General features: G+C 36.0%; 1 pseudogene; it reads left to right on the top strand.

The window, feature by feature from the left end:
- The first annotated feature begins 672 nt into the window (after nt 1-672).
- Nucleotides 673-15,682, top strand: LOC149220655 (coatomer subunit beta-2-like; annotated as a pseudogene).
- The last annotated feature ends 3,067 nt before the right edge of the window (nt 15,683-18,749 follow it).

Below are 18,749 nucleotides of genomic sequence, written 5' to 3'. Positions count from 1 at the left end.
GTAACAACTTGTTGCAAGTAGTTGTATCGAGTCCCAAATTTCCCTGATAGCCAATATAGAGATCCAAAATGTGAGGCAAATGTTGTGCCATATTAATCACTTTATCAATTTATCGCATATCAATACTATGCATCTGCAATGCCTAAGTTAGAATCTGTTCATCTATTGGAAAGAATTCCTGACTACTGAGATCATGCACACACTTGGGAAGAACAATGTCTACAAGATGTGTTGTTGTCTTCTTTACCAATAAATCATCAACAATTATTTCCTCAGCATCAACAATTTGCATCCCTTGCATTTTTTCTCATTAAATCCCATTCTTGCTTTTTCTTTCATTATGCCTCCTATTTCCTTCAATCTTCTTCTTCTTTTCCATGTAGCTTTCCGCTTCTTCCCTTTTGGGCCTTTCTTCTTCCTTAGATATTATTTCACCTAGTGTGGCAACAACACCATATGAATTGTGGCATGATAAGTAAGCATACATCAAACATTTTAAAGTTTTTAGAAGTAAGTGTTAACAAAAAATGTGATGAAAAGTTAGGAAAGTTGGATGCTCGATCAAATGAAGGAATATTTTTGGGATACTCAATAAAAATTAAAGGATACATGTGCTATAATAAAAGGATGCATAAGATTATTGATTGTATAGATGTGAAAGTTGATGAAGAGATGGCTAGCAAAAAAAAGAGCATAGGTTTTATCAATCCTCCATATCAGCATGTAACTGAAGAAGAAGGAGTACAAGATGAATACTTGGAAGCGATAGAGACCCATTCAAAAGATATACCAAGGTATGTACAAAAGAATCACCCTAATAGTCAAATTATTCATGATAAAAATGTAGGAGGTCAAATAAGGAGGAAACTTGAAAAAACAACAAATAAAGACCAAATCATAATGCTATCAAAGTTTGAACGAAAGAATTTTTCAGAAGCAGGAAAGAGAAACACTAGATCGATGTTATGAACGAAGAACTAGATCAGATTAAGAAGAATAATACTTGGTAATTAACACCTAGACCAATAAGAAAGAATATCATTAGTACAAAATGGGTATTCAAAAATAAGTTAAATGAACAAGGGTAGATTGTTAGAAAAAAATCAAGAGTGGTATGCAAGGATTACATATAGGTAGAAGAACTGGACTATGAAGAAACTTTTGCTTGAGTGGAAAGGTTAGAGGCAATCATAATGTTTTTTGCCTTTGCTTGTTATAAATATTTCAAAGTGTACTAGATGGATGTAAAGTCTGTTTTTCTAAATGGATAAGTTGAAGAATAAGCCTATATAGAAAAACCTAAAGGCTTCTTATTGTCAAATAATCCTAATGATGTGTGCAAGTTAAATAAGGCACTGTATGGACTTGAATAAACACCATGGGAATGGTACTTTAGGTTGGACAAGTACCTTCAAAAGCAGGGTTTCAAGGGAGGTGTAGCTAATAGTAACTTTTACATAAAGGCCAGTGAAGATGAACTCCGAATTGCGGATTTATATGTGGATGATATTATGTTTAGAAGCAATAAATATTATTTGGTACAGTGGTTCGCTAATGAGATGAAGTCTAAGTTCAAGATGTCAATGATTGGGAAGCTTACTCTTTTACCTGGGGCTATAAATTTTTGAAAAGTTAGAAGGTATATTCATTTCTCAAAAGAAGTATCTAAAGGATATGTTGAAGAAGTTCAAAATGGAAGATTGAAAACCTATCTCAACCCCTATGGATATTGGATGCAAGTTGTATGTAGATGATGAATCACTTGATGTTGATCAAAATCTTTACAGATCTATGATAGGAAGTTTACTATATTTAACAACCTCTAAACCAAATATAATGTTGTAGTCGGATTGGTGGAAAGATATTAGTCAACACCAAAACAAAGTTATCTACTATTTATCTATTCATTGTCAAGTATTCATCAATTCGAACAGTTGCATGAGGGAGAAAATCTAAGAGTTTCCAAGATTGAATACATTATTTCTTCCCAACCAAATGTTTAATGGTGCAAATGATTCTTCTCAACCAAATGCAATGTGGTTCACAATGACTATGGATGTTCTGTTGATTCGTTGAAGACTTGACGTGTTGCATTGATTCGTTGAATACTTTATTCCAATTTTATAAGAGAACAAATGCTTTGATTCAAGAGTTAATATTTCTATTACTTGGGTTGAAGTCATTGAATTTTTCAGCCTAGTTTTCACAAAGTATTTTTACTCAATTGTATGCATGTTATTGGAAGCAAATTGTGTCATATTGGTGGAATCCCCATTACAATGTGTTTCCAGGTTATATGTTCATATCAAGCATATAATCAAAGGAGAACAATATTTAGCATCAATATTTTGAAGTAGATTACATATTCAATGAGAAAGAAGTTTACCTAGTAAAGATGGTTGGATATTTCTCAATATTATTAGCATCCCCTTATTCTATGGACGATTCATTACAGTAATGTTGATTTAAAGTTGTGTTATATATAGGTTTCATTGTGAGCAATCAATTTCCAAAGCCAAAAATGGTTATTAAACATGCCCACACATTATTAATTACTATCTATTTAAATCAATAGAGTTGTACGCACGGTGCCTAGTTCATGAATGGGGTTATATGTGGAAGTTGTATGTTGTAAGAAAATGCATGGGCCAATGTATTATTTGATGTATGAAAATCAACAAGATATATGATTGTGGATCTGGGCCTTTCAACAATTCTCATAATTGTGCAGAAAGGAAGTCCATATAGCTCACGAGGAGCAATTTGTTGCAGTTATTGCTCATGAATTGAGGCATTGGAAGCTCAATCAAGTGAAAATGTATTTCTTTGCTACCATGTAGGTTCCAATTATACCATATTAATGGGTTTGAGTAGTTTACACAAGGCTTTTTTACACAGTTAGAGAATTTTATTGTCTCCAAACCCCTTGCCATTAATTTCAAAGTGGGAGGTAAGCAGAGGTATGGAGGATAAAAAAAAACAAGACAAAAAGGAGGAGTAACACCTTGTTTCCATCAATGACAAAGGGGGAGAATGTTGGAAATTTTGGCATTGATGTCAAATGGTCGTGAGTTAGGTTGATGAGTTAGGTTGATGTTAAGGTTACTTGATGTTGCAATGTTGATTGTGTTGATTGCTTAATGTGCAAAGGCTAATTAAATGATGTGACGTGCAAAGGTTGACTACACAATGGTGTATGAGGTTGATAAAATGAAGGCTAGCCCAATGATACAATACATATTTTATAAACAAATTAAATACATGGCACGTGATAGCTGAAGGACAATGTTTAGAGAACTTGATATTTTCATTGAATATTATATGTTGAATTTACATTTCAAAGCCATATAGTGCAATAATTGTTGCTAGCTTATATTACTTCAACTCTTAATATTACAAAAATACTAAAATGACTTCAGATTTGGAAATGAAGAGGAATCTTGTGAACATCACTAGAAGACCAAGTGATGACTCTTCAATTTGAATTCTTGCATGGAATACAAACAATCAGAACTTCTTTGTATATAAAAGATACCATTTTGAATGAAATAGAAGTTAGAGAATTGAATATTTTGCATGAGAGTGTTCATGAACATTCTGGTAAGAAGAGCAAAGAAAGAGAAGTAGAAGTGGAGCATATTTGTAGAAAAGAAGGAGACTCAAGGATAAGCAGTAGGAAAAGAGGACAAAAACTAAGTTTAGAACAAAGACAAAGACTAGGTAACTAATAAAGTTGATTTATAATTTTATTGAGGATTGTAGTCTCCTTTCATGTTGGAGCTTGATAAAGAATAGGGTGGAGCCTATTGAGGTATGAGCCTCATGTGGGTTGTAGCTTGTAGAAAATTTATGAGGTGGAGTTTCCTTGCAGGTTGAAGCTTGTAGAAGAAATTGTGGTAAAAGCCTCCTATAGGTTGGATCCTACAAAAAATATAGTGTAATAAGGAAGTAGGAACTTGCCTTCACATCACTTAACCCAAAAAAGAAATCATGGTTTTCTCCCTTAACGGGTTTCCACTTATATCTGGTGAATTCATGTGTTGCATGTCTAATGTCTCACTTGTGTGAATGCTTTTGGATTCTGTTTATATATGAAAATGTCTATCTCTGTAAACTGAAAAAGAAACAATTAAAAGCTAAACATATACATAAGCCATTAGTTTCAAAATAAAATACTTGAAAAAGGAAATTAAGTTGAATTGATTAATTGAAAAGACACAATTATCGATTCAACCCCCTCCCCCCTTTTAGTAATTTCCAAGTATTTATCACATAAGGGAGGAAGTAAACCCTTATGATTGATTTGATTGATACATGGTTATCTAATCTTGTTTCATATTAGTCATTTGGGAAGTATAATTAAGAACATAAAGTAATATAAGGGCATTAAGTTTGTTTATTAGTGCAAGTGTTAGATTCATCTATGATGGCCACATAAGTAATTCCTTCACTTACACAATGGTACTACTACATTTAGGTGTATATTTTATGATGGTTTTACATATTAAATAGCTCCTTCTCTAAGAATCAAGTGATATATATCTATATATCTAAATTTGTTGGAAACATAATCATTTAGGGTCATGTGAGTTTGGCACATTCACTTAACGAGGAAAGTGAAAAGCCTGAAGTGAAGGCCAACAATCATAGAAGTCGAAGATACCTCTTGGAAGATGAAAACCAAGGGTCGTTGAGATTTTCTTTCATGTGTACCATATGTTTAATTGAATGCATCTTAGGCTTATCTTAATTTCTGTCTATTTTGTTTGTGATTTTGACATGGTATCAAAGCAGTGTATACCTACACTGTTGAATAGCTTGAGCCACTAGTTTTGTGGCCTCTACCTAGGTGCCCTCACCATGGACTTTATCTGTATGATGTTCTACATTTCAAGCCTTTCATTCTAGCCCTACTTCTTTATTATCTCTTTGCAGAACATCAGATTTGGGCCTATTAGATCTGCACTCTAGTCAAGCTTGACACTTCTTCAACACTATCTTGGGTCATTTCTCTACCCTCGGTCATTTATCTCTTGAATTACCTCAGTATGAACCATTTCATAGTGTTTTTTTTTGTTTCCTTAGTAACAACCCTAATGGGAACCTAAATTTGCACTAGTTTGGCACCATGGGATCCCTCTCTCAATTTCACTCAGCTTGTTTGTTTCCTTGGTAGGAACCCTAATGTGAACCTAACGTTGCACTAGTTTGGCACTGTGGTACCTCTCTCTCAATGAGTTCACTCTCCATACCTGAGGTATCTATGATTCATTCCTATTCCCCATCAAATAAACTAGATGTCCACACTCTAACTAACAACGCTCAACGAGGCTCGAACTTCATATTTGTTGTTGTTGAAACACTAGAAACCCTCGACGGCCAGAAGATGGAGAAATATTTCAACTTGTGGTTCCACTTCGGAAAGGGGATGTTTGTTATGTAAAATGAGATAAAATAATCCTTAGAAGGAAATTACGTCGACCACAAGATCGACGTCATGAAGAAGGCCATAATGCTTCTATTGAATGATGGAAATCTCCCACAATTTTTCTTTTCTTTCAAGAAGAGAAAATGAATTATAAAAGTAGCTACATTACCAAGTGATATGTAGTTCCGTATCATAAAAATATTGCACCTAACAATGACTACAAGGTCTTGTCTAAACTATTCTCTAATATTCTCCCACGATTTTTCATAACCGTAGTTAGATACATACTCCCCTTAGATGACCACACCATAAAGAACTTGCTTCTGTTATATTTCGACGTCATTGTAAAAACCAACACCAAGGGAAAGGTCCCGCCAGAAATGATTATCATCCGCTAAAACCTATAAAACAACCTCCAACATCCCAATGAGTACATCAAGGGGGTAACCCTTAGATTTAAGTCTTAGATGCAGGGAGAGTCGTTGTTTGTCAATGCGTCTGAGATGATTGAAGAGGCCCTATCAATAGTGCATGATATTTCTTCTTAAATTCTTATTCATGTTCAATTGGTGTTGGAGTGTGAAATCGGTTACTTACTATGGAACCTCAAAGTTGTGTCGAACTTGAGATATTTACTCCATATGCTTGTTCTGGAGATGATTCAGAAGGTCTGTTGATCTAACCGAATCGAGAGGGGAAAATGCATCAAGATCATTATATTGTTGTTGAAATTGTCATCAACTACAGTCATGTATGAGTATGTGTCATCTTTGATGAGTCTATCATCGGCCTCAACTGTGATCTGAGCGGCGGTGAATACCTATTGCCAACTCTTGTTATCGCAAATGACAACAATGTGAAGCTCATTATGTTAGATCGATTATAATACCTCAATGTTTAAATTATGAAATTGTGGTCAAATTCCACTTTGGACAACTCATATGATGAAGATAAAAATTTCAATATATTCCTCTTTTTTAGAAGACCAAAATCGACCTAAATATTACCTCATTTGGACAAGCAGACGTTATTTTTTGAATTTATGTTCTCACTCATGTATAATGGATCAGGTCAGCCCTATGAATATGTACAATTGGACAAGTCGGCATCAACATCAAGTGGACCCTCATGGAAGTCTATAAATAGAAGATAATTCAAGCTAATTTGGACACATTTATCAAGCCATCTTCTCTTCTCTTCTATTGTCTTGGTTTGCATAGGTCTGACGGAGAAAGTTCGCATAAGGGTCTGAAACTACAGGGTTGAAGCTTCAACCGATCTAGGGTTTCTGCTTATTGGTTGCATGCATGTAACTAGGTATATTTTACCCCAAACACATGCATATAGTGGTTAAGGGTGCGTCTTGGAAGCCTCAAACGTGACTGGGGGTTTGAGGTATATCTGAATGTATTTTCCACAGTCACACACATACAGTTCACCAAGGAGCATCTAGGACTTCCATAGCTACTCACACAACTCCCCCTTCATGCGATCGGGACTAAGAGATAAAATTTCAATATTTTGAAGACTCCACTTAGTGACAACAATGTTCAACAGTTGACTATAGACAGTGACAGTACATTATAGTCCTTAGAATCAGGTTTTGAGTATAAGAATGATTAAGTTTATTTCATGGATGTCATATTTGTTTTGTTGGTTAGTTGCATAGACGAAGATATTGATCATTGTACCCTATTTTTCTTAATCATTTGATGATGATCTAAGAAGAAGAAGAATTTGCAAGGGTTTTCCCCTTAGTGGGTTTTTCCCTGGTCTGAGACTAATCTTGGTGTCACTATGTGTGCATGATTTTCTTCTATTATTCATTTATGCTTCACTGCATTGATGATAATGATTGTTATCACTGGGCTTGAAAGGGTTGGGATGTGTCAAGCTTCAACCTAGTGTAACTATTTCAAACCAAATTTTAACTGAAAGTTAGCCCTTCTAATCTGAGAGGGCTCTCTCAATATACTTAAAAAAATTACTATTATAAGCTCAAAAATATAGAGGGCTAACTCTGTGTTTCATGTGATTTTGCAGGTGAAAGAGTGTGAGGATGGACACCATTGGGCATGGAGTCAATTAAAGAAAATCAATTACAAACAACACTATTACGTGGAAGCTGAGGCATCTTACTAATGTGAATGTGGACATTTACAGTAATCACAAAAAAATTGAAGGAAGTTGGAGCAATATAACATTGAATTCCAAGTAATCAAATAAGATATGAAAACCGATAACTATATAGGAGCATGATAGGATGGAACTGAAACCAAAATGAATCTCAAGTTAAAATAGAGTATTGTTGCAAACAGTATTTTATTAACTAAAAAGTATACAAAAGTGGTGTTCTCACATCATCGATCCCCCTCCTTTTCAAAGTTAAGTAACCACCCATAAATAGAGTGAGATCTTCTTTACAAAATCTGCCACCTGGGCTAGATTCGATCAAGAGATATAATCCTATTTGATTAATAAAGCATTGAGCCTTCATAGAGATTTTATGTTTTAACAGATTTTGAAGACAAATAGGAGTCACCTAAACAGAACCTATCTAAATGTTGCAACTATTTAGGAAAATAAAATTGTTTGTAGTGTGGCACTGTATTTGTGGAAACTTAGAACATCTGGCCCTTTCGAATCCTACTGTGTTGTTTCTGGGTAAAACGTGATGAAAGTGTCTCACTATCCTCTGTGTCTCTCTAGCCTCTTTTCTCTGCATTCTGTTTGATGACCATGCTGCTAGATATACGCCAAAAAACACCCTCGTTGTCCCACTGAGCATAAGCGAAATGGATATTTTAATGTTCGTTGATTTGGGTCGTTGTTCCGGGCTAATTCAATCTGGTTCGTTTATCCAAGCCTGTTGTTATCGCAATCACAATATAAGAGGGGGGCCTTTTACCATATCCCATAATGTTTGCCAATTGTCTGGACACAAAACTTCAATAAAGCATGATATACATAAGATATTTCATCTGGAACCAAGACATGCATATTGCCATCAGAAAGCGAAAAGGGGCTTTAACACTGATTTTATGGTGATTTCCCAATATGACGGACCTAAAATTTCTCAAAACCATAATACATAACCTTTTGGGTCCATCACAATCACAAGTCGAAAGGGAGTTCAGGGGAGGAGGGAGTTACATTTTGTGCGATCCCCGATTGCGATATCGCAATCAGTAGGAAGGAATTATTGTGATCAGCAGGGAGGCAGGGAGGAGTGAATATCACGATCGGCAGGTAGGTCTTTATCACAATCGGCAGGCGAAGTGGTAGTGGGACTTGGATATGACAATTGGCGGGGGAATTTTTCGATATGCGATATCAACGGAGAACTTGCGATAACGCAATATCGGCAGAGAACTTGCGATAACGCAATATCGGCAGAGAACTTGTGCAATCGCAATTGGCAAGGGAAGAATTTTATTGCAGTAGGCAGGAAACTTTTCGATATGCAATATCACAATCGCAAAAGGAAAAGGGAGATGGGAGGATATTTATTGCAAAAGGGAAGGGACAATAGAGATATGTTTTGCGAGTCTCGGGCCTTTAAAAGGATTGTGGCATGTTTTTATTAATGTTTTAAAGTATTTCAAAGGGGAATGGGGAAACATGGCTAGAGTTGAAATATTAATGTGGCTAAAGTTGGAAATGGGTAACTGTGGCTAGAGTTGAAAGACAAAGGATGAGTGAAAGAAATGGGTTTTAGAGAATTTCTCCAAAACAATTTAAACTGGACCTATTCTTCCTCCTTTATTTCTAAGTACAACAACCTCTTTCAGAAAAGTAGCAGATCGATGTAAAGAGCGGTGATGAAAAACCTTATCTCAAATAACTAATCAAACTAAAAATTATTGCTATGGGTTATCATGGATAACAATGATGTTGTTATTTCTACATAGTTGCATATGCTAATGAATAATGATGTAAAACTGAATAATGTAATGATGATATGTGGTGAAATTAATGTTTTAATGAAGATATGCAATTATCTAAGCAAAGAACAATATAGCCCTTAGAAAAAATTTACATGGTATAAGAGTTGGGCTGAAGAAAGGCCATGGAGATCAACCCAATTATGACACCAATGATGGAAGCAAGAATAGGATGGTGGAGACCTCAAAGATTTCTAGGGTTTGAATAAAACCTTAGACTATTTGTGTATTAGTGCTTGATGGATATTATGAGGATAGGGTTTGAGATAAACCCTCAATTATGAAAAAGAAATATGAGATATGAAACCTAGTATGGTCAATGTGAAGATGCTCTAGCGCTTGTGAAAGATTTGATGAGGCCCATCCCTAGTAGGCATGGTTGGTTGATTGAAGGCAACATTGGTAGGTGGATAATGGACATTAATGGCTCTTGAAGGGATCACCTCTCATTGAAGATAAGTATCCCTTGGCTTATTATTCTTCTTACTTTTGTTTAGACTTATGAATCTGATTATTGTTTATACTTACTGCATGTGTATTTGAGTATATGGATGTTTCTAACCTCCTTGATGAGATATGATAAGTGGATCCTTCTTGAGGACCATTTGAAATGCAGGAAAGATGGCTAGAGATGGGAAAGTTAAAGATGCACTATATGAAAAGGTATGTGAATACCACAAGATATGCATGGTATATTTCAGCTGTAACATTGGATGGCTAGGTAAGCCCTAAGGTATGATGAAAATATATGTTTCTTTAATGGTACATGCATATGAAAGTGACTTGGATTTATGTTTCCTATGATTAAATGGTGCACTTGGTGTTGAACATTTTGATGTTCTTGAATTTTATGAGGTTACCTAATGTTGATACATTGGTATACTTGATGTTTGGCTAACATCTATTTGTTGGATATATTGATCTCATAAGGAAGGCTAGCACATTGAATCTAGTATATGATACTCTTGATACTTGTCATGCATAAGTCATGATGTATTTCATACATAAGGATAGCTCATTGATTCTTTACAATGCTTGTGATGGACATGATGAAAGTATGGCAAAAAGAGTTGAAACTCTTGTTGTGTTTATAAAGTTATATTGAATGACCTTACTTGATCCTATTGATAATGAAAAGCATGGTAACCTTGATAACAGAGGTATAACTATGAGATTAATATTCTAGATCTTTTACTAATTGTGGTCATGTATTTATGGCATATGGTAAAACTGAATTCCCTAACTTGATGGAGTGACTTGATAGAAATTGTTATTATGTTTAGGATCTTTGAAATATGATGTTACATTTGTCAGCTTCCTAATCACTTGACTCTAACCCTTGATGAAAGATTGATGTCATGATATTGATGACCATGATGGATATATTTATGATTTTATGATCTAACTGATTCACTGTTGCATGACATTAGTATAGACATGTTGATGACTTGAATGAAGAGGAATGAAGTGGATTTCCATTCAGAGGGAGAATCTCTCCTCAATGTTCTTACTCATACTACCATTTACATTATATATTATGTACTATTGAAGTATGATTGATATGCATATGACATTTTTGAACTGAAGCAAAGTTCTGATCTGAGATAAGAAGAGTTTTCTTTGACTTAAAGCCTCAGCGACACGGAAGGAAGGCTACAGGTGCGACTATAGGCTTCCAGCCGCACGAATAAAGGCTCAAGGGTGTGACAAAGGCCCAGAGATAAGTTTTGGATTGATTCAACCACATTCGATCACATAGCATCTTGAAGAGTGCGACTGTGGGTCCTAGTGACACAGAGGAAATCCTATGGATGCGTCTATGCCTGCAGAACACATAAAATGAAGTATTGTGCATGAAATCATATGTTCACTTGGATGATGTCAATACTACAGATGTGTTGTAGATAACACAAAGATCTAAAATCAAGAAAAGCTTGAATGTTTTCTATAATATGAATATGTATATTGAACTTGTGTTTGCAAGTGACCGGGAAATCTATATGTCATTATGTTTATAGTTTGTGTTACAAGAGTTTGACATGATTTGGCTAATTGAGATAGATGAGAAAAGTTTGGAGTTTTGACCTGATGCTTTACAATGAATTAGAACTTGGACTTGATGATAAATGATTCAATTTGAACACTGATGATTCTCCTTGATGAAAATGATATATGAGCATAATGACTTCCAATGACTTATATGGGTATTTGAAAATGGTTTGGTATTGGCCTCCTTGTTCATGGCACAATTGACAGTTGTGATTCAGTTTGAAGATGGAACTTGCATATCTAGTGACATAAATGACTTGTATTATAATTATGTGGAATGACTTGATGAAGTTTGGATTGGTATTGCATGATAGACGACAACTTGTTGGCATGATAATCACTGAAGTCAAAACTTGTTATGAGCTCTACATGTTACCTAGTTGAAAGAATTGATACTGTGATATTGATGAATTTGATAATAGTTTTGATCTAGCTTATAAACTTCAGTGAGTTGATGGTACAATATTTATTTATGAAAATCTAAGCAAGTTGGTTTGGTAAAGTGATATGTTTGTAGAGAGCATTGCATGCAACAAGCTCCTCGATCCATATATGTCCATATCTGAAAGTTATTTGATGAAGTTAGGATGATGAGTTCCAAGGTATGGTTTTGATTTTATATATTGATGGTCTACTCTTGACAGGTGTTGAGCCTCTGATGATCTAAGTAAGAGGGAGATAGCCTCTGAAGCTCAAAATGATGTATCATGTCATGATGAATCAATTTTTGGAATTTGGAAAACAAATTATATATTGCAAACCCATTGAAAAATGTTTTTGAATAATGGTCATGCATCCTTGGATAATTCGATTGAATTACAAGATGTTGTGAAAAGATGTTGTTAAACTTGACTTGGCAGCTAACAGTTGATTGAAGCATTGATGATTTGTTTTTGAAAATTTGTCCATATATATGATGTGCATAGAACCTGAATAAATTCATGATTGAGTCACTTGATTCACATATAGTTTCCACTGAACATTCTTTGAAATATTTGCATGAGATGTTATATTTTTAAGCATGAGATATTTCTCCTATGATATGTGACTGCATGGATGTATTGTTGTTGATAGACATTATTGTTTATGAGTGTTGCCTTACTATGATATATGCCATGATATTATTGATGAAAGGTCCATGGATTTACACTCGACCGAGATTGAGTATGATGTGGATAACATGGCTAGATGTGAGGCAAGATGTAGAAGCTCCTTAGAGATCCGTCTAATCGGAATTTGAATATGACATGGATGCATTGCGATGATAGAGAATCCCATATATATAGTTAGGATTGAGATACTTTCATATATTGAGTCAGTGCAATTGTTCGAGACAAGCTTAGGCTTGTGATTGACACCTCCTTGAGAGGGACAATGATTATGGTATCCTTTTGTGATTTATATGATTATTTATGATCTAACATGATATTTGGTTTGATGTCCTATATGAATAGGAAATAAATGCTATTGAGACAAGAAGATACCGTATTTGAGTATGATGAGAGCAGCGCTGATCGAGGACACTGAGCCAACTCTTCCTCCCTGTCTGAGCTCCCAAGGTGAGGAATTGAGATAGAGGGATCCTGGGGTTGAGGGAACTCTGGACAATAGGGCATGACCCCTATCTATTACCGATAGGGTTGGATATGTTGTTCCCCTATCTTCATAGGGTTGGAGAATGGTGCTCCCATGTCTGCTCTATGAAAGTATACCCCAGTTGGCATCATACCCATGAGCAGGGCTTGTCGAGAATACCGCTCCCCATTTGGCCAAAGGGTTGAGAGTGTACTTTAGGTGTACAACCTAAGTCTATTATGATGAAGGTGTTCTACCACATGACTATTCAGGGTCATCGATGGGAAGATCAGTAGGAAAAAGGATGGGTTGAGATAACCCTATGTGGTTCTGGGTTGAGCTTGAGCTCCCCGATGTGATCCCAGGGTCAAGATGTGCTCCCATGTGTGTTTGGATATCCTATTGCTCAACATGGGGTGAAAGTGTCCCATAGGACCTTCCCCACTGTCATGGACATGAGGTAAGAGTGTCCATTAGGACCTTCCTCATTATCATTGGTTTGCAGGTGGAGACATGCTCCCTGATGATATGCTCTCTGATGATGATTGATGATGAGATTCTAATTAGTAGCCCGCTGACAGAGATTTCAGACCATAGTCCGATGATAAATTCCTCTTATTTTAGAATTGAGAATGTTCAGCATATGCGCATGAATAATTAAGAGATAATGAGGAATAAGAAAGGGATAGATCGAGATGTACATTGATGATTTGTGATGATGAGATACTTGAGATGGTCATGTCAAGATGACTACATGACAGAGATGATCAGTGACGATATGTGATGACACTTTAATGGCATATTGATCAATGAATAGATATCGACAAGTGGAATTATCCCTAGTTGAGAGGGAGTGTTAAAATTATGAAAATGTGGTCAAATTTCAATTTGGACAACTCATATTATGAAGATAATAATTGAAATATATTCCTATTTTTGAGAGGACCAAAATCGACCTAAAGATCACCTCATTTGGACAAGAAGAAGTTATCTTTTGAATATATGTTCCCACTCATGTATATTGGATTAGGTTGGCCTCAACATCAAGTGGACCCTCATGGAAGCCTATAAATAGAAGATACCTCAAGCTCATTTGAACACATTGATCAAGACATCTTCTCTTCTCTTCTATTGTCTTGGTTCGCACAGGTCTAACGGAGAAATTTCGTACAAGGGTCTGAAACTACAAGATTGAATCTCACACAGATCTAGGGTTTCGGTTTCTCGGTCGCACACATGTAATTGAGTATTTTTAACCCTAGACGTACGCATAGAGTGGTCAAGGGTGCATCTCGATAGCCTTAGAAACTCGCACATAAGCCTGAAGGGAGCATTTAGGGTCTTTGAAGCATATTAGACAGTTTGATCCCTAGATGCATGCACAAAGTTGTCAAGGGTGCGTCTAGGCAGCCTCAGTTGCTTGAACAGTAGCCTGGAGGGTGTGACTTGGGGTTTGAGGCAGATCTGAGTGATTTGTCCCCAGTGGCACTCATACAGTTCACTATGGAGCATCCAGGACTTCCATAGTCGCTCGCACAACTCCTCTTCCATGCGACCAAGACTAAAAGATGAATTTTTTGTATTCCAAAGATTCCGCTTAGTGACAACAATGTTCAACAGTTGACTACAGAAAGTGACAATACATTACAGTCCTCAAAATCAGGGTTTTGAGTATAAACATGATTAGATTCATTTCATGGATGTTATAGTTGTTTTGCTGGTTAGTTTCATAGACGAAGATATGGATCATTGTACTCTCTTTTGTTGAATCATTCGATGAAGATATAAGAAGAAGAATAATTTGCAAGGATTTTCCCTTTAGTGGGTTTTTCCCTGGTCTTAGAACAATCTTGGTGTCTCTATGTGTGCATGCTTGGTGTCTCTATGATAATGATGTTGTTCTTTATACATAGTTGCATATGATGATGAATAATGATGTAAATATGAATAATTTAATGATGATATAGGGTGAACTTAATGTCTTAATGAAGAAATTAAATTATTTAAGAAAAGAACAATGTATCCCTTAGAAAAAATCAACATAGGGATGTTATGGTGGATATGATCATGGATGTGTTTTGGGAAATGTTGAGTCTAAATCTGAATATATGGAAGAAATGGGTATAGCACTGGTATTGGTCACACTTATGAATATTGACGAGGTTGTCACGAAATTAAATAAAGAGGTTGTGAAGACTCAGAGCATGGAATTGGAGAAGAATGGGGAGTACAAGAAAATGTTGGTGCAGACGATACACATGCACCATTAAGTTCCCTGAAGTTGCATGTATATTTTTCCATTTGTTGATGGAATTATTAGGGGTTAACAATATTGCTTTCGTTATTGATGTCATTCTATTTTTTGCGAGAGATCATTCAAACTAATCATAAGCTCAGGGTGTACATAATTATAAGGCTTTAGAAATTTTCAACTTGATCTAATTTTCTCGTGTTTGTTCATGTGCTTTTCATGTGCTTTTGTATTATTGGAAAGTACAATCTTTCTCTATCTGACGTGGAAAATGGTATCTCGACCATTAAGCAGTGCCTCGGTGAACTTCCATTTTACATAATGGTCGAGGATGTTTATGCCACTTATTCAAATGGTATGGAAAATAACAAATCTCAACATATGCAAACTTCATTTCAACATCGACATTCACAACCACTTGCTCAACAACCCTAATTTAGTTAGGCACTAATGTCACAACAATGACTATCTCAATATGGGAAATTACTTGTCTCTAAGTCATAAATGCAACAACATGTTTCTCCAACTCTCCAGTAGGTTGTTCCCGAGTATGTCAAGCAAGCTATGCAACACCATCACTAGAAGCAAGCACACAACACCAGCAACATCCAATCACAACCCTCTTGATTTTAAACATGACTCGAATTGGTGAAGCCTTAAATCTATTGAAAATATACTACTCTCTACTAGTAATGACAATCAAACTCAACAAGGCCACTCTCATTGATATTCAAATATATTTACAAAATGCAACACCATCACTAGAAGCAATCACACAACACCAGCAACATCCAATCACAACCCTCTTGATTTTAGACATGACTCGAATTGGTGAAGTCTTGAATCTATTGAAAATCTAATACTCTCTACTAGTAATGACAATCAAACTCAACAAGGCCACTCTCATTGATATTCAAATATATTTACAAAATGCACGAGACAAGATTAAGTTTTTTCATCTTAAATCTTAACTCCAACAAAATGAATTAAAGCAAAAGTATCAGCATTATGAATAGGTTCTTCTTCAGAATAATTCTTTGTTTGAGATTGATTCCCAGCAATAGCCAACACTTGATCAGATCAATGATGCCACTTTAGGAGAAAATTCACATGAATATGCAAAGGTTTCAATTGCACTTCCTAAGCCTGTCTTCAAAACTTGGGAAGAAGTTATTTACAATAGGCACAAAACTAGTCTTGAATATGAAAAGGAAGTGACATTTCACATCCCATACTACTCCAAGCCAATATAGTTTCATAGTGTTGGGTATCTTCAAGAAAATTCATCTTCACCTGCTCCACTTCCATAACCACTTCATATAATAAAATTCCAACGTTATGATCAGTTTGGCCATTTGAAAGATCGACGATTTGATCTTCACCCTTGTCAGAATTGCGGAAAACATGGTCATCATTCAAGAAGATGTTCCACACACAAGACTCACGGAACAAAAAAATATTCACCTTGGATGGATTGCTTCTTGGCAATGGTATTCAATAAGCAAAAACATATATTGATCATACCACATATTTCATTCTAGAGTATTGACACGTCTTGCAATGGAGATATTTTCATCTTCTCACCTCGTATTTGACAGGGGGGAATTGATGGTTAACTACTAGCTTTGAAGATATATTAGATGAGCCTGAGCCACAACCATAACTTGAGCTTGCAGTGAGAGCCTAGAGCCAGATTCAACTAGTGCCAAATTCAAAGATGTAGACAGTGATATGTTCATGTTCCATGAGCATGATTTGGTTGGTGGACTTCCTTAAACAACCATTAGTTTTCCTACCTATCTGTTGGCGGCACTAGACCCACCAACATTCAGGTGATCTCCCTAGTAAAAATTCCCAACCATACCTCAAATCATTTGGAGTAGGAGTCCTAGTAGTGGGTGGTAGTGTAAAGCCTTGACCATGGTAGCGCGCAGAGATAATTATGATAACTTTGGGTGAGAGAAAGTGTGTGACCCTGCGGAGAGTCAAGTGCGATGCATGGGGGTTCTAACACACAGAGGGGAAAAGGGAGTGTGCCCCTTAGAAGCCTATAATAGTACATAGCTTGAAAGGAACACACGAGCAGAATGGCATTACAAGCTAAAATGCAAAATAGTCCACAAATTAAAGTGATGGGTTAATCCAACAACACACATCCAACAAGATTCATACAATTGCATACAAAGTAGTTCATAATAAAATGTGTAAGTTAAACAATATACATTTCTAAAGCAACCAGAATAGTCCAACTACAATAACAACATATGCATGAAAGCGTGTTGCATGAAATTCGTAGGATCAAAGGAACCTAACGACAGAGGTTTAGGAGATAAGACCACATGACAACCATCAGGCTTACTGTCCAAATCTGCACAGAAATACTAAGCAAGTGGGGTAGGAGGAGATGGTAACATATCAATAGGTGCATTATCAACTTCTCCCACCTCAACCTAGGGAGTTAGAGTTGTTTGATGAGAAGGGGATCGAGGGTCACTTGGGACAATAACTTTGTCTGTCTCAGATTTAGAAGCTCTAACACCAAAGTATGTTGGGAGAGGCTTGAAAGATTCTAACTCATGTTGATTCTTAGAAATTTGAACAAGATACTGAAATATTTCACCCAAAAATTTCCAATCAAATTCATCTTCAGGAAATTCATAATAGTAATGAATAAAATGATCATGAAAGTGCTCAAGGGATTCGTCAGGTGATTTTCTCAATTTTAATTTTTTATGTTTAAATTATTTACGGTTATAAAGAACAAAAGAACGACATAATTCTCTGAACATGTGATCAAAAGAGTGTATAGAGGTTGTGGGAAATGTGTGACACCATTGCTTTGCATGCCCTTCAAATGTGAAAGCGAAAAACCCATAGGGAATGTCATCCGAGGGGACATCTTTCATGTCACAGAAGCCAACAAAGGAAATTGTGTGTCTGAACAAGTGTGTTCCATTTTTGTCATTGAACTTATATTTGGACAAGTCATCTATAATGCTCGTCGACATATCAAAATCATAAAATTTAGAGAAACATGTCGGGTTTGTGATTTGGAGAGAAGTCATGAAACATTTGCAGAAATTCAAAACAGACTTCAAGGGCCCATCTTTCCATCTGACCCTCCTTCTAGTGCTAGAAATTTTGATTGTGTTGGACCCACCAACATTCAAGGGATCTCCCCAGTAAGAAGTCCCAACTAGACCTCAAACAGTTTATAGTAGGATTCCCAACAGTGGGTGGTAGTGTAATGCATTGACCGCGGTACCGCACAGAGATAAGTATGATAACTTTGGGTGAAAGCAAGTGTGTGACCTTATAGAGAGTCAAGTGCGATGCATGGGGGTTCTAACACACAGAGAGGAAAAGGAAGTGTGCCCCTTAGAAGCCTGTAATAGTACGCAGTTTGAAAGGAACACACGAGTGTAATGACATCACAAGCTAAAATGTGGAATAGTCCACAAATTAAAGTGATGGTTTAATCCAACAACACACATCCAACAAG

Source organism: Pinus tabuliformis, chromosome Q (assembly GCF_031772625.1).
Source record: "Pinus tabuliformis cultivar Carrire ecotype Pingquan chromosome Q, CPIR1, whole genome shotgun sequence".
NCBI classification, from domain to species: Eukaryota; Viridiplantae; Streptophyta; class Pinopsida; order Pinales; family Pinaceae; genus Pinus; species Pinus tabuliformis.
Note: the sequence above shows the minus strand (reverse complement) of the source record. Positions and strands in the feature narration are given on the sequence as shown.